At 38.5% G+C, this 18,288-nt stretch overlaps 1 long non-coding RNA gene across 1 annotated transcript; it reads left to right on the top strand.

Moving 5' to 3' along the window:
- Positions 1–781: 781 nt before the first annotated feature.
- Positions 782–9,956, top strand: LOC122688600. Its single transcript, XR_006339518.1, has 3 exons — positions 782–888; positions 1,143–1,148; positions 9,909–9,956. It is a non-coding gene; the product is annotated as an uncharacterized LOC122688600 (long non-coding RNA).
- The last annotated feature ends 8,332 nt before the right edge of the window (positions 9,957–18,288 follow it).

The raw sequence follows: 18,288 nt of genomic DNA, 5'->3' as shown, positions 1-18,288 counted from the left end.
ATTAATGAATGTAAATCTTCTTTATCTACCTCTATTTAACCTTGCATATCTATTCTTTCTTTTCTTTCTTTCCTTTCCTCTCAACATATTTCTTAGTTTTGTTTTCATTGCTTTATTCCCCATTTGGCACCTTGCTTTAGTTTTGTTTTCCAGTTTGTGCTTTAGTTAGTGCTATTCTTAACTGGTAGATAGACTTTTTTATTTCATTTGCTCACTGGGTCAGTCTACTGTACTTTATTTTTGCTGGTCTGTTTTGATTTTGCTTATGGGAGAATATATGTATATTCCATTATTTTAATTATTATATGCCTGGTTTTGTAACTGCCATTTGTCTGGGGTTCATCTTTAGTTTCTCGTTGTTGGAAATTTGCTTTTATCTCACTTAATGCCATAACAAACCACTTCTGGAATCTTTGTTCCTAAACAGAGATCAAGCCCTGAGCTTTTGGAGTGGGATCACTGACTCCAAGACCTTAGACTACCAGAGAACTAACACTAGGGAGTATCAAATAGCGAGAAGTCACACAAGGAAACCACTTGAATACAAGACCAGGCATCACCCAACCAACCCTGTGCAGGATGCCTCATCTAAACAACGAAGAGAACAAAAATACAAACCAAATCATCATCAGACAGGATTACCACCTCACTCAGCCTCGTCCATCAGAGGGGGAAAAAAAAAACCTCAGGACAAACCTCACCCTATAGAAAGCTTACACAAACCACTCTACCAAACTTTAGAGGGCAGAAACCAAAAGGAAGAAAGAATTCGGTGTTGAAACCTGGGAAAAGGAGACCTCAAACGCAATAAGTTTAAAAAAAATAATGAAAAGGCAAAGAAATACTACACAGGTGAAGGAATAAACTAGAAACATAGAAGTCCAATAAGTGAAGAGGAAATAGGCAAAAAATTCAGAATAAGGACAGTAAAGATGATCAAAAACTTTGAAAACAAAATGGAGAAAATTCAAGAAGCATTTCCCAGAGACCTAGAAGAATTAAAGAATAAACATACAGAGACAAATAACACAATTATTGAAATTAAAAATACTCTAGAAAGAATCAATAGGAGAATATCTGAAGCAGAAGAATGAATCAGTGAGCTGCAAGACAAAATGGTGCAAATAACTTATGAAGAGCAGAATAAAGTAAAAAGAATTAAAAGAACTGAGGACAGTCTCAGAGACCTCTGGAACCATATCAAACACCCAACATTCGAATTATAGGGGTCCCAGAAGAAGAGAAAAAGAAAGGATACGAGAAAATTTTTGAAGAGATAATAGTTAAAACTTTCCCCAACATGGAAAAGGAAATAGTCAATCAAGTCCAAGAGGCACAAAGAGTACCCTACAGGATAAACTAAGGAAAAACACTACAAGACACATACTAATCAAACTAACAAAGACTAAACACAAAGAAAGAATATTTTAAAGGCAGCAAGGGAAAAGCAACAAGCAAAATACAAGGGAAATCCCATATGCTTAACAGCTGAAACTCTTCAGGCCAGCGGGGAATGGCAGGATATATTTAAAGTACTGAAAGGGAAAATTCTACAACCAGGATTACTGTACCCAGCAAGAATCCAATTCAAAATTGATGGAGAAATATAAAGCTTTTCAGACAAGCAAGAGTTAAGAGAATTCATTACCACCAAACCCAGCTTTACAACAAAGGTTAAAGGGACTTATATAGTCAAGAAATACAAGAGAAGAAAAGATCTACAAAATCAACCACAAACAATTAAGAAAATGGCAGTAGGAAAATATTTATGAATAATTACTTTAAATGTAAATGGATTAAATGCTCCAACCAAAAGACACTGACTGGCTGAATGGATACAAAAACAAGACCCAAATTTATGCTGTCTACAGGAAATCGACTTCAGACCTCAAGACACATATAGACTGAAAGTGAGAGGATGGAAAAATATATTTTATGCAAATGGGAAGCAAAAGAAAGCTGGAGTAGCAATCCTCATATCAGACAAGGTAGACCCTAAAATAAAGAAGATTACAAGAGATAAGGAAGGACACTTCATAATGATCAAGGGATCAATCCAAGAGGAAGACATAACAATTGTGAATATCTATGCACCCAACATAGGAACACCTCAATACATAAGACAGACACTAACTGACATAAAAGGAGAAATTGACAGTAACACAATAAGCATAGGAGACTTTAACACTCCACTCACACCAATGGACAGATCATCAAAACAGAAAATTAATAAGGAAACACAAGTTTTAAATGATATGGATCTCACTGATATCTTTAGGACTTCCCATCCAAATGCAGAAGAATACACCTTCTTCTCAAGTGCACAGGGAACATTCTCCAGGATAGACCACATCTTGGGTCACAAGTCAAGCCTCAGTAAATTTAAGAAAATTGAAATTGTATCAGGCATCTTCTCACCATGATGCTGTGAGACTAGATATCAATTACAAGAAAAAAAGTGTAAGAAACACAAACACATGGAGATTAAACAACACATTTCTAAATAACCAACAGGTTACTGAAGAAATCAAAAGGGAAATCAAAAAATTTCTAGAAACAAATGACAATGAAAGCACGACAGCTCAAAACCTATGGGACACAGCAAAAGCAGTTCTAAGAGGGAAGTTTATAGCAATACAGTACTACCCAAAGAAATAAGAAAAAATAGAATAGACAACCTAACTTTACACCTAAAACAACTGGAAAAAGAAGAATAAAAACAACAAAAACAAAAACCAAAATTAGTAGAAGGAAAGAAATCATAAACATCAGAGCAGAAATAAGTGAAAAAGAAATGAAACAATAGTAAAGATTAATAAAACTGAAAGCTTTTTTTTTTTGAGAAGACAAACAAAATTGACAAACCTTTAGCCAGACTCATCAAGGAAAAAAAGAGAGAAGAATCAAATCAACAAAATTAGAAATGAAAAAGGAGAGGTTACAACAAACAATGCAGAAATAAAAAGGATTATAAGAGACTATTATGAACAACTATATGGCAATAAAGTGGATAACCTGGAAGAAATGAACACATTCTTAGAAAAGTTCAATTTTCCAAGACTGAACCAGGAAGAAATAGAAATTATGAACAACCCAATTATAAGCACTGAAATTGAAGCTGTGATCAAAATCTGCCCTCCCCCCCAAAAAAAGCCCAGGACCAGATGGTTTCACAGGAGAATTCTATTAAACATTTAGAGAAGAGCTAATGCCTATCCTTCTAAAACTCCTTCAAAAAATTGCAGGGGAAGGAGCACTTCCAAACTCATTCCATGAGGCCATCATCACCCTGATACCAAAACCAGACAAAGACAACACACAAAAAAGAAAACTACAGGCCAATATCACAGATGAACATAGATGCAAATCCTCAACAAAATTTTAGCAAACAATTCAGCACATCACAAAGCTCATACACCATGATCAAGTTGGGTTTATTCTGGGGATGCAAGGATTCTTCAATATACATATCAATGTGATACACCATATTAACAAATTGAAAGATAAAAACCCTATGATAATCTCAAAAAATGCAGAAAAAGCCTTTGACAAAATCCAGCATGCATTTATGATTAAAGCTCTTCAAAAAATGGGCATAGTAGGAACCTGCCTCAACATAGTAAAGGCCATATATGGTAAACCTACAGCAAACATTATTCTCAAAGGTGAAAAACTGTAAGCATTCCCCCTAAGATCAGGACCAAGACAAGGGTGTCCACTTTCACCACTATTATTCAACATAGTTGGAACTCTTAGCTACAGCAATCAGAGAAGAAAAAGAAATAAAAGGAACCCAGATCACAGAAGAAGTAAAACTCTCACTGTTTGCAGATGACATGATACTGTACATAGAAAACACTAAAGATAGTATTGGAAAATTATGAGAGCTAATCAGTGAATTTAGCAAAGTTGCAGGATACAAAATAAATACACAAGTCACTTGCTTTTCTATATACTAACAATGAAAAATCAGAAAGAGAAATTAAGGAATCAATCCCATTCACCATTGCAACAAAAAGAATTAAATATCTAGGAATAAACTTACCTAAGGAGACAAGAGAACTGTACACAGAACATTATGACACTAATGAAAGAAATCAAAGATGACATAAACAGATGGAGAGATATTCCATGTTCCTGAGTAGGAAGAATCAATATTGTGAAAAGGAATATACTACCAAATGCAATCTACAGATTCAACGTGATCCCAATCAAATTACCAATGGTGTTTTTCACAAAACTAGAAAAAAAATTTCACAATTCATATGGAAACACAAAAGACCCTGAATAGCCAAAGAAGTCTTGAGAAAGAAGAATGGAGCTGGAGAAATCAATCTTCCTGACTTCAGATTATACTACAAAGCTACAGTCATCAAGACAGTACCATACTGACAAAAACAGAAATATAGACCGATGGAACAAGATAGAAAGTCCAGAAATAAACCCAGGCACACATGGGTACCTTATTTTTAACAAAGGAGGCAGGAATATACAATGGGACAAAGACGGCCTCTTCAATAAATGGTGCTGGGAAAACTGGAAAGCTATATGTAAAAGAATGAAATTAGAATACCTCCTAACACCATACACAAAGATAAACCCAAAATGGATTAAGACCTAAATGTAAGGCCAGAAACTATAAACCTCTTAGGGGAAAACATAGACAGAACACTCAATGACATAAATCAAAGCAAGATCCTCTATGACCCACCTCCTAGAGTAATGGAAATAAAAACAAAAGTAAACAAATGGGACCTGATTAAACTTAAAAGCTTTTGCACAGCAAAGGAAACTCTAAACAAGGTGAAAACAACCCTCAGAATGGAAGAAAATAATAGCAAATGAAACAAAGGATTAAGGATTAATTTCCAAAATATACAAGCAGCTCATACAACTCAATACCAGAATAACAAACAACCCAGTCAAAAAGTGGGGAAAAGACCTAAACAGACATTTCTCCAAAGAAGACATACAGATGGCTAACAAACATATGAAAAGATGTTCAACATCGCTCATTATTAGAGAAATGCAAATCAAAACTACAATGAGATATCACCTCACATCAGTCAGAAGGGCCCTCATCAAAAAGTCTACAAACAATAAATGCTGGCGAGGGTGTGGAGAAAGGGGAACACTCTTGCACCGTTGGTGGGAATGTAAATTGATACAGCCACTGTGGAAGACGGTATGGAGATTCCTTAAAAAAATTAGGAATAAAACCACCATATGACCCAGCAATCCCACTCCTAGGCATATACCTTGAGGAAACCAAAACTGAAAGAGGCATATGTATCCCATTGTTCACTGCAGCACCATTTACAATAGCTAGAACATGGAAGCAAGCTAGATGTCCATTGACAGATGAATGGATAATGAAGTTGTGGTACATATAAAGAATGGAATATTACTCAGCCATAAAACGGAACACATTTGAGTCAGTTCTGATCAGGTGAATGAACCTAGAGCCTACTATACAGAGTGAAGTAAGTCAGAAAGAGAAAGATAAATATCATATTCTAACACAAATATATGGAATCTAGAAAATGGTACTGAAGAATTTATTTACAGGGTCACAATGGAGAAACATACATAGAGAACAGACTTATGGACATGGGGAAAGGGGAAGAAAGGGTGAGATGTATGAACAGAGTAACATGAAAACTTACATTACCATATGTAAAATAGATAGCCAATGGGAATTTATTGTATGGCCTAGGTTACACAAACAGGGGCTCTGTATCAACCTAGAGGGGTGGGATGGGGTGGGAGATGGGAGGGAGGTTCAAAAGGGAGGGGATACATGTATAACCATGGCTGATTCCTGTTGAGGTTTGACAGAAAACAGGAAAATTCTGTAAAACAATTATTCTTCAATTTAAAAAATAATTAATTAATTAAAAAAAAAAGAAATGAGAAAGCATGGCCACTCACTGGGGTGGGGGTACAAATTAATAGATGCTGTCCCCATGGAATCACAAGCATTGGACTTACTAGACAAAGACTTTCAATAAACTACATTTAATATGCTGAAAGAGATTAAGGATATCATGGACAAAGAATTAAAGGAAACTTGGAGAACAAATTTCCACAAAATTAATGTACAGATTCAATGCAATCCTTATCAAAATCCCAATAGCATTTTTTTGCAAACATAAAAAAGTTGACCTTAAAATGTATATAGAATTGCAATAGCCAAAATCATCTGAAAAAATGAAAGTAAAGGTGGATGACTCACATTTCCCACTCTCAAAACTGCCACAAAGGCAGCAGCAATTGAAATTGTGTGGTAATGATATAAGCATAGCCATATGATCAACAGACTAGAACTGAGAGTGAAGTATAAATGGATTAATGTACAGTGAATTGATTTCTTACAAAGATGAACACCATCACACCATATGCAAAAATTAAAATGGATCAAAGATCTAAATGTAAGAGCTAAAACTATAAATTCTCAGAAGAAACCTTAGGGAAAAATCTTAACAACCTTGGATTTGGCAATGGATCTTAGATATGACACCAAAAAAAAAAAAAAACACACAAAGGACAACAACAGTAACAAAATTAATTTGACTTTATTAAAAGTTAGTGTTTGTGCCTCAAAAGACACTATCAATATAGTGAAGATATCAAGAGAGTGAAAAGATAACCCACAGAAATGGGAGGAAATATTTGCAAATCCTATCTTTAATAAGAGTCTATCATAAAAATACATAAAACGTTCTGACAACTCAACAACAAGAAGACAATTCAATTAATATATAGGTAGAGGACTTGAATAGACAATACGCCAAAGAAGATATACAAATGGTCAACAAGGACATGAAAAGATACTCAACTAGATCACCAATCATTCAGTTCAGTTCAGTCGCTCAGTCATGTCCAACTCTTTGCAACCCCATGAATCGCAGCACGCCAGCCCTCCCTGTTCATCACCAACTCCCAAAGTTTACTCAAACTCATGTCCATTGAGTCGGTGATGCCATCCAGCCATCTCATCCTCTGTCGTCCCCTTCTCCTCCTGCCCCCAGTCCCTCCCAGCATCAGGGTCTTTTCCAATGAGTCAACTTTTCACATGAGGTGGCCAAAGTATTGGAGCTTCAGCTTCAGCATCAGTCCTTCCAGTGAACACCCAGGACTGATCTCCTTCAGGATGGACTGGTTGGATCTTCTTGCAGTCCAAGGAACTCTCAAGAGTCTTCTCCAACACCACAGTTCAAAAGCATCAGTTTGGAGGGAGCTAAGATGGCGGAGGAATAGGATAGGGAGACCACTTTCTCCCCCACAAATTCATCGAAAGATCATTTGAACACTGAGCAAACTCCACAAAACAACTTCTGATTGCTAGCAAAGGACATCAGACACCCAGAAAAGCAGCCCATTGTCTTCGAAAGGAGGTAGGACAAAATATAAAAGATAAAAAGAGAGACAATCGAGTTAGGGACGGAGATCCATCCCGGGAAGGAAGTCTTAATAGAGCAAGTTTCCAAACACCAGGAAACCCTCTCACCGGTGGGTCTGGGGAAAGTTTTTGAATCTCAGAGGGCAACCTAACTGGGAGGAAAAATAAATAAAACCCACAGATTACATGCCTAAAAACAACCCCCAGCAGAAAAGTACCCCAGACGCTCGCATCCGCCACCAGCAAGTGGGGGCTGAACGGAGAGGAGTGGGCGATATTGCTTAGGGTAAGGACCGGGCCTGAAAGACCTGAGGGCAATCTGAGGGAGTAATGAGAGATAGCAACTTAAACTGTGGGATAGCAAGAGAGAGAGAATTAACCTGGGAAAAGCCCTAAATTTAGGCACTGCCTGCCGGTCCCAGAACAAAGGACTGAGCGAATACCAGAGAAGAGCAGGCGGCTGCGGACCGGCCCATGCCCTGCTGGAGGCAGGAGGCAGTGGGGAGAGGAAAGGGGCAAACTACGCCCCAGAGACGGCGTCCCCTACCAAACTGCCAACAGGCTTCCAGCTTCTAACCAAAGACTTCCTGAGATTCTGGATGGTTGACACCCTCCAGGGGGTCGCAGGCAGAAATCAGCTTCCCAGAAGGGACACAAGGCGCACCCGACCAGCGCGCCCGGAAACTGAGGCTGGGACTGTGGAGGGGATTAGGCTCACTGCACCGGGGAGAGTGCACTCGTCAAGCTCCCGGCTGCCTGACCTGCTCCGACCCAGGAAGGCACAAAACGCAGGCCCAACCGAGTCTGCATCTTTGTGGAGTACCCGAAAACCTGAACCTGAGCGGCTTAGGCCTGGAAAGTACACGCAACTCAGGGCCCGCTCCCTGTAGAGCAGCCTGGAGCTGGAGCAGTGTAGACGGGGAAGCACACACGCCGCGAGCAGGGGCAAACACAGTGTGGCCGGAACACTGCGAGTGCTCCCCACACAGGCCGGTGACATTTGTCTGCAGCGCCCCTCCCTCCCCACAGCATGACTGAACAAGTGAACCTAAACAGGAGACCACTTCTGCCCACTTGTGACAGGGCGGAAATTAGACACTGAAGAGACCTGCAAACAGAAGCCAAATAAACAAAGGGAACTGCTGTAGAAGTGACAGGTGCAACAGATTAAAATCCCTGTAGTTAACACCAACTACACTGGAAGGGGCCTATAGATATTGAGAAGTGTAAGCTGGAACAAGGAGCTATCTGAAATTAAACCAAACCCACACTGCCCGCAACAGATCCAGAGAAATTCCTAGATATATTTTTACTATTATTATTTTTTTAATTAAAAAAACTTTTTTTCTCTCATTTTTTTAAAGTTCTCCATTACTCCTCTATTATTCCTTAATTTTCATTTTTATAACCCACTATAACCTGGCCCAAAAAAAAGAACCCTATTTTTAAAGCAAACTTCATATATATTTCTTAAATTTTTTGTTTTTGTTGTTTTTTAATATTGTATTTTTAAGAGTCTAACCTCTACTCCAGATTTTTAACATTTGTTTTTTAGTATTTGATATCAAGTTTGGACATTTAAGAATCCAACCTTCAGTACCCATTTTTACTCAGGAGTGTGATTACTGGTTTGATCACTCTCTCCCCCTTTTGACTCGCCTTTTTCTCCCCCCAGATCACCTCTATTTCCTCCCTCCCTCTTCTCTTCTCAATCCAATTCTGTGAATCTCTGTGGGTGTTCTGGGCTGCGGAGAACACTTAGGGAACAGAGTACTGCCTAGATCTGTCTCTCTTCTCTTGAATCCCCCTTTTTCTCCTCCTGCTCACCTCTATCCCCTTCCTCCCTCTCCTCTTCTTCATGTAACTCTGTGAACCTCTCTGGGTGTCCCTCACTGTGGAGAATCCTTTCACCATTAACCTAGAAGTTTTATTATCAGTGCTGTATGGATGGAGAAGTCTTGAGGCTACTGAAAGAATGACTGAAATCCAGAGGCAAGAGGCTTAAGCCCAAAACCTGAGAACACCAGAGAACTCCTGACTACAGGGAACATTAATTAATAAGAGATCATCCAAAAGCCTCCATACCTACACTGAAACCAACCACCACCCAAGAGCCAATAAGGTCCAGAGCAAGACATACCACGCAATTTCTCCAGCAACGCAGAAACATAGCCCTGAGCATCAATATACAGGCTGCCCAAAGTCACACCAAGCCCCATAGACCCATCTCAAAACTCACTACTGGACACTCCATTGCACTCCAGAGAGAAGAAATTCAGCTCCACCCACCAGAACACCGACGCAAGCTTCCCTAACTAGCAAACCTCGACAAGCCAAACATCCAGTCCCACCCACTGGGAGAAACCTCCACAATAAAAAGGAACCACAGACTACCAGAATACAGAAAGGACACCCCAAACACAGCAATCTAAATAAGAAGAAAAGGCAGAGAAATACTCAGCAGGTAAAGCAACATGAAAAATGCCCACCAAGCCAAACAAAAGAGGAGGAGATAGGGAATCTACCTGAAGAAGAATTTAGAATAATGATAATAAAAATTATCCAAAATCTTGAAAACAAAATAGAGTTACAGATAAATAACCTTGAGACAAGGATTGAGAAGATGCAAGAAATGTTTAACAAGGACCTAGAAGAAATAAAAAAGAGTCACTTAAAAATGAATAATGCAATAAATGAGATCAACACTCTGGAGGCAACCAATAGTAGAATAACAGAGGCAGAAGATAGGATAAGTGAGGTAGAAGATAAAATGGTGGAAATAAATGAAGCAGAGAGGAAAAAATAATTAAAAGAAATGGGGACAACCTCAGGGACCTCTGGGACAATGTAAAACACCCCAACATTCAAATCATGGGAGTTCCAGAAGAAGAAGACAAAAAGAAGGGCCATGAGAAGATACTCGAGGAGATAATAGCTGAAAACTTCCCCCAAATGGGGAAGGAAATAGCCACCCAAGTCCAAGAAGCCCAGAGAGTCCTAAACAGAATAAACCCAAGGCGAAACACCCCAAGACATGTATCAGTCAAATTAACAAAGATCAAACACAAAGAACAAATATTAAAAGCAGCAAGGGAGAAACAACAAATAACACACAAGGGGATTCCCATAAGGATAACAGCTGATCTTTCAATAAAAACTCTTCAGGCCAGAAGGGAATGGCAGGACATACTTAAAGTAATGAAAGAGAATAACCTACAACCCAGATTACTGTACCCAGCAAGGATCTCATTCAGATATGAAGGAGAATTCAAAAGCTTCACAGACAAGCAAAAGCTGAGAGAATTCAGCACCACCAAACCAGCTCTTCAACAAATGCTAAAGGATCTTCTCTAGACAGGAAACACAGAAAGGTTGTATGAACGTGAACCCAAAACAACAAACCAAATGGCAACGGGACCATTCTTATCAATAATTAACTTAAATGTAAATGGGTTGAATTCCCCAACCAAAAGACAAAGACTGGCTGAATGGATACAAAAACAAGGCCCCTATATATGCTGTCTACCAGAGACCCACCTCAAAGCAAGGGACACATACAGACTGAAAGTGAAGGGCTGGAAAAAAATATTTCACACAAACGGAGACCAAAAGAAAGCAGGAGTCGCAATACTTATATCAGATAAAATAGATTTCAAAATAAAGGCTGTGAAAAGAGACAAACAAGGACACTACATAATGATCAAAGGATCAATCCAAGAAGAAGATATAACAATTATAAATATATATGCACCCAACATAGGAGCACCACAATATGTAAGGCAAATGCTAACAAGAATGAAGGGGGAAATTAATAATAATACAATAATAGTGGGAGACTTTAATACCCCACATACTCACACCTATGGACAGATCAACTAAACAGAAAATTAACAAGGAAACACAAACTTTAAATAACACAATGGTCCAGCTAGACCTAATTGATATCTGTAGGACATTTCACCCCAAAACAATCAATTTCACCTTTTTCTCAAGTGCACACAGAACCTTCTCCAGAATAGATCACATCCTGGGCCATAAATCTAGCCTTGGTAAATTCAAAAAAATTGAAATCATTCCAGTCATCTTTTCTGACCACAATGCAGTAAGATTAGATCTCAATTACAGGGAAAAAAACTATTAAAAATTCCAACATATGGAGGCTAAATAACACGCTTCTGAGTAACCAACAAATCATAGAAGAAATCACAAACAAAATCAAAATATGCATAGAAACGAATGAAAATGAAAACACAACAACCCAAAACCTATGGGACACTGTAAAAGCAGTGCTAGGGGAAGGTTCATAGCAATACAGCTTACCTCAAGAAACAAGAAAAAAGTCAAATAAATAACCTAACTCTACACCTAAAGCAACTAGAGAAGGAAGAAATGAAGAACCCCAGGGTTAGTAGAAGGAAAGAAATCTTAAAAATTAGGGCAGAAATAAATGCAAAAGAAACAAAAGAGACCATAGCAAAAATCAACAAAGCTAAAAGCTGGTTTTTTGAAAAAGTAAATAAAATTGATAAACCATTAGCCAGACTCATCAAGAAACAAAGGGAGAAGAACCAAATCAACAAAATTAGAAATGAAAATAGAGAGATCACAACAGACAACTCTCAAATACAAAGGATCACAAGAGACTACTACCAGCAGCTATATGCCAATAAAATGGACAACTTGGAAGAAATGGACAAATTCTTAGAAAAGTATAACTATCCAAAACTGAACCAGGAAGAAATAGAAGATCTTAACAGACCCATCACAAGCAAGGAAATCGAAACTGTAATCAGAAATCTTCCAGCAAACAAAAGCCCAGGACCAAATGGCTTCACAGCTGAATTCTACCAAAAATTTAGAGAAGAGCTAACACCTATCTTACTCAAACTCTTCCAGAAAATTGCAGAAGAAGGCAAACTTCCAAACTCATTCTATGAGGCCATCATCACCCTAATTCCAAAACCAGACAAAGATGCCACAAAAAAAGAAAACTACAGGCCAATATCACTGATGAACATAGATGCAAAAATCCTTAACAAAATTCTAGCAAACAGAATCCAACAACATATTAAAAAGATCATGCATCATGACCAAGTGGGCTTTATCCCAGAAATACAAGGATTCTTTAATACCTGCAAATCAATCAATGTAATACACCACATTAATAAATTGAAAGATAAAAATCATATGATTATCTCAATAGATGCAGAAAAAGCCTTTGACAAAATTCAATATCCATTTATGATAAAAAAAAAAAAAAAACCTCTCCAGAAAGCAGGAATAGAAGGAACATACCTCAACATAATAAAAGCTATATATGACAAACCCACAGCAAGTATTACCCTCAATGGTGAAAAATTGAAAGCATTTCCCTTAAAGTCAGGAACAAGACAAGGGTGTCCACTCTCACCACTACTATTCAACATAGTTTTGGAAGTGTTGGCCACAGCAATCAGAGCAGAAAAAGAAATAAAAGGAATCCAGATAGGAAAAGAAGAAGTAAAACTCTCACTGTTTGCAGATGACATGATCCTCTACATAGAAAACCCTAAAGACTCTACCAGAAAATTACTAGAGCTAATCAATGAATATAGTAAAGTTGCAGGATATAATATTAACACACAGAAATCCCTTGTATTCCTATACACCCACAATGAGAAAACAGAAAGAGAAATTAAGGAAACAATACCATTCACCATTGCAACAAAAAGAATAAAATACTTAGGAGTATATCTACCTAAAGAAACAAAAGACCTATACATAGAAAACTATAAAACACTGATGAAAGAAATCAAAGAGGACACAAAGAGATGGAGAAATATACCATGTTCATGGATTGGAAGAATCAATATTGTGAAAATGACTATACTACCCAAAGCAATTTATAGATTCAATGTGATCCCTATCAAGCTACCAATGGTATTTTTCACAGAACTAGAACAAATAATTTCACAATTTGTATGGAAATACAAAAAACCTCGAATAGCCAAAGCAATCTTGAGAAAGAAGAATGGAACTGGAGGAATCAACCTGCCTGACTTCAGGCTCTACTACAAAGCCACAGTCATCAAGACAGTATGGTACTGGCACAAAGACAGAAATATAGATCAATGGAACAGAATAGAAAGCCCAGAGATAAATCCATGAACCTATGGACACCTTATCTTCGACAAAGGAGGCAAGAATATACAATGGAAAAAAGACAACCTCTTTAACAAGTGGTGCTGGGAAAACTGGTCAACCACTTGTAAAAGAATGAAACTAGAACACTTTCTAACACCATACACAAAAATAAATTAAAAATGGATTAAAGATCTAAATGTAAGACCAGAAACTATAAAACTCCTAGAGGGGAACATAGGCAAAACACTCTCCGACATGAATCACAGCAGGATCCTCTATGACCCGCCTCTCAGAATATTGGAAATAAAAGCAAAACTAAACAAATGGGACCTAATGAAACTTAAAAGCTTTTGCACAACAAAGGAAACTATAAGCAAGGTGAAAAGACAGCCCTCAGATTGGGAGAAAATAATAGCAAACAAAGCAACAGACAAAGGATTAATCTCAAAAATATACAAGCAACCCCTGCAGCTCAATTCCAGAAAAATAAATGACCCAATCAAAAAATGGGCCAAAGAACTAAACAGGCATTTCTCCAAAGAAGACATACAGATGGCTAACAAACACATGAAAAGATGTTCAACATCACTCATTATCAGAGAAATGCAAATCAAAACCACAGTGAGGTACCATTACACGTGTCAAGATGGCCACTATCCAAAAGTCTACAAGCAAGAAATGCTGGAAAGGGTGTTGAGAAAAGGGAACCCTCTTACACTGTTGGTGGGAATGCAAACTAGTACAGCCACTATGGAGAACAGTGTGGACATTTCTTAAAAAACTGGAAATAGAACTGCCATATGACCCAGCAATCCCACTTCTGGGCATACACACTGAGGAAACAAGATCTGAAAGAGACACATGCACCCCAGTGTTCATCGAAGTACTGTTTATAATTGCCAGGACATGGAAGCAACCTAGATGCCCATCAGCAGATGAATGGATAGGGAAGCTATGTTACATATACACAATGGAATATTACTCAGCCGTTAAAAAGAATTCATTTGAATCAGTTCTAATGAGATGGATGAAACTGGAGCCCATTATACAGAGTGAAGTAAGCCAGAAAGATAAAGACCAATATAGTATACTAACGCATATATATGGAATTTAGAAAGATGGTAATGATAACCCTATATGCAAAACAGAAAAAGAGACACAGATGTACAGAACAGACTTTTGGACTGTGAGAGAAGGAGAGTGTGGAATTTTCTGAGAGAATAGCATTGAAACCAGTATACTATCAAGGGTGAAACAGATTGCCAGCCGAGGTTGGATCCATGAGACAAATGCTCAGGGCTGGTGCACTGGAAAGACCCAGAAGAATGGAATGGGGAGGGAGGTGGGAGGGGGGATCGCGATGGGGAACACATGTAAATCCATGGCTGATTCATGTCAATGTATGGCAAAAACCACTACAATATTGTAAAGTAATTAGCCTCCAAATAGTAAAAATAAATGGGAAAAAAAAAAAAGCATCAATTTTTTGGCACTCAGCTTTCTTCACAGTCCAACTCTCACACCCATACATGACCACTGGAAAAACCATAGCCTTGACTAGATGGACCTTTGTTGGCAAAGTAATGTCTCTGCTTTTCAATATGCTATCTAGGTTGATCATAACTTTCCTTCCAAGGAGTAAGCATCTTTTAATTTCAAGGCTGCAATCAACATCTGCAGTGATTTTGGAGCCCCCCAAAATAGTCTGACACTGTTTCCACTGTTTCCCCATCTATTTCCCATGAAGTGATGGGACCAGATGCCATGATCTTAGTTTTCTGAATGTTGAGCTTTAAGCCAACTTTTTCACTCTCCTCTTTCATGTTCATCAAGAGGCTTTTTAGTTCCTCTTCACTTTCTGCGATAAGGGAAATACAAATCAAAACGATAATAAGACATCACTTCACACCCAGTGGGATGGTTATAATTTTTTTAAAATGGAAAATAACAAGTGTTGGAGTGGCTGTGGAGAAATTGGAACCTACTTACATTGCCAATGGAATGTCAATTAGTACAATCATGGTGGAAAACAATGGTCAGTTCCTCAAAAAGTTAAGAATAGAAATACTGTATGGCCCAGCAATTCCACTCTTAATTATATAATCAGAGAATTGAAAACAGGTATTCAAAAAAAAATATGTACATAAATGTTCAGTGCAGCACCATTCACAATAGCAAAAAAATGGAAATAATCCAAACTTCCATTAAGACTTGAATAGATAAATATGTTGTGATATATCTGTACAGTGGAATAGTATCCATCCATGTGAAGTGGGGATTCCCCTGTGGTTCAAAGGGTAAAGAGTCTGCCTGAAATGTGGAAGACCTGAGTTCAATCCCTGGTTCGGGAAGACACTGGAGAAGAAAATGGCAACCCACTCCAGTATTCTTGCCTGGAAAATCCCATGGACAGAGGAGCCTGGTGGACTACAGGGCTATAGCCCATAGAGTCACAAAGAGTCAGACATAACTGAGTGACTTCACTTTCACTTTCATGCAAAGGAAAGTGGTACTGATATATACTACAACATGGATGGATCTCAAAGACATTATACTAAGTGGAAGAACCTGGACACATAAGGTCACATAATATATGATTTCATTTAAATGAAATATCCAGAAAAGGTAAATCAACAGAAACAGAAAATACTGGTTGCCAGGGGTTTGGGAGAAAGTGGAGTAGACAGTGATTGCTTCATGGGTACAGGGTTTCTTTTTTGGATGATGATAAGTTCTGGAATTAAATAGTGATGATGGTGTGCAACATTGTAAATGTACTAAACGCCACTGAATTGTATGTACAAAACTTTAAAATGGTTTGCTTTAGTACTTCCCTGGTGGTGATGGTCCAGTGGTTAAGAATCCACATTTCAATGCAGGGGACCTGAGTTCAATCGATATTTGGGAAACTAAAGTCCCACATGCCACAGGGCAACTAAGCCTGTGTGCCACAATTACTGAACCCACGTGTTCCAGAACCTACATGTATCAGTGAAGATCCCACAGGCCACAGCTAAGATCCAACACAGACAAATAAACAAATATTTTAAAAAGAAGAAAGAAAAAGACACATTATAATAGATAAATAAATAGTTTGTTTTATGTCGTGTGAATTTTGTCTCAATTAAAAAGAAAACCCGGGGCTTCCCTGGTGGCTCAGTGGTAAAGAATCCACCTGCCACAGGAGATGCGAGTTTATCCCTGGGTCAGGGAGATCCCCTGGAGTAGGAAATGGCAACCCCCTCCAGTATTCTTGCCTGGAAATCCCATGGATGGAGGATCCCGGTGGGCTACAGTCCATGGGGTAGCAAAAGAGTTGGACACGACTTAGCTACTAAACAACAGCACAGTGTTTACACAAAAGTGTATATTTACAGCCTCTTTGAATAAACAGCTCAAGAAGAACAACAAACAAAACCTGAAGCAGCTTTCTCTCGTGTTGTCTGCAGAATAAAGCACAAACCCCTCACTTAATCTGGCATTCACTCCTTTTCATCATCTGGCCCTGTCTCTCTCCAAGCTCATCTTCTTCCACATCCCAGTCTCACCAGAGACGTACTAATTACTTGACTCTTCCACACTCTCACTCACCTCCTTGTCTTTTTACATGACATGTCCTTTCTTTCACTTTCTCTTGCTTGACTAACTCTTGGATTCTGCTCCTTGATTTACCTTCTGCAGGAAGCATTTCCTAATTCCCTTCCCCAGTCTTATTCCTTTACTGTAGTTGGAGTATGGATTTCTAATCATGGGCTTCCACAACACCCTTTGCATACTGTATTTGTCACACTACTTTCTAATTATCTCCCTTCTAAACTGTGAGATTCTCAAGAGCAGAGATTGTGCCAGAAATAGCTCCTGGCGGTGGTCCTAGCACAGAGCACATGCTCTCAAAGTGTTGAATTGTTCAACTGGATCACAACTTTCTCCAGCATGATTTTTGCTCATGTGCTTCCTTGTTTGAGCACCAGTCTTCTTCTGTTTCTTTACTTCAACGTTTATTTCAAACTGAAGTGTATGCTAAGTCGCTTCAGTTGTGTCTGATTCTTTGTGACCCTATGGACAGTAGCCCGCCTGGCTCCTCTGTCCATAGGATTCTCCAGGTAAGAATACTGGAGTGGGTTGTCATGCTCTCCTCCAGGGGATCTTCCTGACCCAGGGATCGAGCCCGTGTCTCTTACACCCCCTGCATTGGCAGGCGGGTTCTTTACCATTAGTGCCACCTGGGAAGCCCTCTTTACTTCAGACCACAGTCTAACCTAGTCAGTGCCCTCACCCTTGTGGGCCATTGTTTACCAAGAGCCCCAGGAGAGTGTGGGACTGTATACCGACACATACACAACCTCTGGAGAAACAGCTCAGCAGTCACACCTTTTTTCTGGTGGATCAGAAATTCCATCTTTATTCAATAGTATACAAGGGGAAGAACACGAGAGCCTTGGAGTCAGAACAAAGTTCAAGTTCCTGCACCATTCACTTGTGCAATTTGGCCAAGTCACTTATGCCATATGGAATTCTTTTACCTCATCTATAAAACAGGGATGAAAATAACTGCTCTGTGTTATTTACAAAGTTAAGGATTAAAATGAAATCAAACAATGTATTCATGTAGATTTTGTTTTCTAAATGTTATAGACCTCACAATTTTTCAAATCCATTCATGATAGATTGAGAATTAACCAAAATCGATCATCTTCCCAGTCATGGTCAGCAACTTTTCACAGAACACATATAAACAGATAAAAATTCTAACATGATATACC

The sequence above is a fragment of the Cervus elaphus genome, chromosome 33 (assembly GCF_910594005.1).
Source record: "Cervus elaphus chromosome 33, mCerEla1.1, whole genome shotgun sequence".
NCBI lineage: Eukaryota > Metazoa > Chordata > Mammalia > Artiodactyla > Cervidae > Cervus > Cervus elaphus.
Note: the sequence above shows the minus strand (reverse complement) of the source record. Positions and strands in the feature narration are given on the sequence as shown.